Source organism: Vigna radiata, chromosome 1, assembly GCF_000741045.1.
Source record: "Vigna radiata var. radiata cultivar VC1973A chromosome 1, Vradiata_ver6, whole genome shotgun sequence".
Lineage (NCBI taxonomy): Eukaryota > Viridiplantae > Streptophyta > Magnoliopsida > Fabales > Fabaceae > Vigna > Vigna radiata.
This window is the reverse complement of record NC_028351.1, coordinates 4,116,394-4,119,314: the sequence shown is the minus strand read 5'-3', so window position 1 is coordinate 4,119,314 and position 2,921 is coordinate 4,116,394.

Below are 2,921 nucleotides of genomic sequence, written 5' to 3'. Positions count from 1 at the left end.
GAATGTGCTTCTTGCGAAAATTTTAAGAAACTACTAAACAACACAAACTTAGCAGAATGCAGTAAAAATAATGAAAATAAGGTTGTTGAAAATAAACATGTTCCTAAAATTAAAAATAAGCATAATAATAGAACCCGTAGAACATGGGTAGAAAAAGGAACAACTTATAGGAACACAAACTTTATATCATGCTTTTAATGTATAAAAAGGGTCATACTTCAAATAAATGTAAAATTAAGCATTATGGTGTTCCAAGTGGTAGATATATTTGGGTTGTAAAATGATCTCAATTTTTTTATAACCCAAAGGACAATGTTTAATTTTTTTTTTAAAAAAAAGATTTTAGGACTTTTTTTTTGGAAAAACAAATTTTAAGATTTTTTAAAAATATTTTAATTTTGGAAAAACAAAATTTGAGAAAATTGTATTCCAAGGATGTTGTCTTTGATAAAATTGTGGACCTTGAGATAAAATCTCTTGAGTCAGTTGAATCAGATGCAGATAATAATGAAGACTTGCAGAAGACAACAAAAGAAGAGAATAATGATGACAATCCCCAAGACAAAGATCTCAACAAAATATCATTACACAACGAATTTGGAGATATATCAAAATGGGTAAACATTAAAAGAGATCTTTGATTTTTAAAGATCTCTTATGATTGAACTTTTTTTCATTTTGTGCCTTTTTGTGCCTTTTTGAAAATTTAGCCATATTTTTGTATGCTTTAAAATTCCTATATTATATGGTTCAATGTATGATTTTTTTTTTTTTAAAAAAAATCTTTATCCTAAAATTATATGTTTTAAATCTCCTATTCTGTATGTTTGAATAAATATTTAAATTTGAAATATATTGGGCTCATATGCATACATGCTTTTATTAAGGGGGAGTATTATCTTAGGGGGAGAACATGAAACACAGCTTTTTAATTATGATAAAAAACGGGGAGAAAATATCTTAAAGCTTATTGTTATGAAAAGCTTTTGTAATAATTGTAGTTTAATTGTTTAGGACTTAGATTTGTAGTAGGTTTTGATTCTTGTACCTTTATACTTTGCATTTGTTGTTTAGAATCAAAACTTCTCTGTTTTAATCGACTAATCCCTGATATAATCGATTAAAATCGCTACAGAAGCCAGAACCCAATTAGCTTTGGAATAATCGATTAAAGCAAGTTTTAATCGATTAATTAATCGATTAATCTTGAGAATAATCGATTAATACTAGCCGTTGGAGGTTTCTGATTTGAAAAACTAGCCGTTGTACTTATTTTAATCGATTAACACTAATATTAATCGATTAAATGCGTTAAATGGCCAGTTTCGTAGAATGGAAGAGTTTTTGCTTGAGTCTATTTATAGGATCTCTTTATCCATCAATAGCAACTCTTCCCTTGTGCTTTAGAACTCATAAATCATTGTGAATTGTGTGTTCTTGTTCGGCTTAAAAAACTCTCATCTGTGGAGCTGGTGAAGTGTTGCTACGGTGACGGAGGAATAGCCGGTTCATCCTTGGTGCGCCTAAGGAGGTGTTTGGAAGAGGATCATCCTTCGTGAAGTATTCGGAGGAGGTGTTTCATCCTTCGTGAAGTACTCGGAGGAGGTGTCTCATCCTTTGTGAAGATTCAAAGGAGGTGTAGGTTCATCTCTTGTGGTATCAAGAGAGGTGGTTTCTAAACTCTTACAAATTGTTTCTTTGTGATTGTAATTTGTAATTCTTTTGTGCTTAGTGAACTGTTTATCTCGGTTTGAGATAAGCGACTAGACGTAGGATTGAACCAGTATAAAATTCATCTGTGCAAATTTCTCTCAACCTTACTCTTTTATTTATATTTATTATTTGCGCAGTAAGATAAATTAAGTAGAAATTAAAAGGCACACGTTTAAATTAAAAACCCTCTTGGTTTTTATTCCACGATAACAATTCCGCTGCAGCCGCTCTAACACAATTTCAATACAAGCAAGGAAATTTCAACCAAGGTAATTCTAGCCAAGGTTGAAAAAATCACCTTAGTATTGGGCAGAGCCAGAATAATTCATCTGGACAAGTGGGCAACTTCCGGCAGCAACAACCCTCTCCCTTATGGCAGCAGGTGAACAGTTTAACTGAGACAGTCAGAGAGTTAAGTGGAAGATTTGATAAATTCTTTCAAATTTATGAATCTCAGTTAAAGAGTAATCAAGCGAGCTTCAAATCNATTCGGAGGAGGTGTTTCATCCTTCGTGAAGTACTCGGAGGAGGTGTCTCATCCTTTGTGAAGATTCAAAGGAGGTGTAGGTTCATCTCTTGTGGTATCAAGAGAGGTGGTTTCTAAACTCTTACAAATTGTTTCTTTGTGATTGTAATTTGTAATTCTTTTGTGCTTAGTGAACTGTTTATCTCGGTTTGAGATAAGCGACTAGACGTAGGATTGAACCAGTATAAAATTCATCTGTGCAAATTTCTCTCAACCTTACTCTTTTATTTATATTTATTATTTGCGCAGTAAGATAAATTAAGTAGAAATTAAAAGGCACACGTTTAAATTAAAAACCCTCTTGGTTTTTATTCCACGATAACAATTCCGCTGCAGCCGCTCTAACACAATTTCAATACAAGCAAGGAAATTTCAACCAAGGTAATTCTAGCCAAGGTTGAAAAAATCACCTTAGTATTGGGCAGAGCCAGAATAATTCATCTGGACAAGTGGGCAACTTCCGGCAGCAACAACCCTCTCCCTTATGGCAGCAGGTGAACAGTTTAACTGAGACAGTCAGAGAGTTAAGTGGAAGATTTGATAAATTCTTTCAAATTTATGAATCTCAGTTAAAGAGTAATCAAGCGAGCTTCAAATCATTGGAGTCACAGATTGGCCAGCTGTTGAAAAGGATCGAAACCACCGAGAAGCACCAGTTTCGGGCTAGCACTGAGGTTAACCC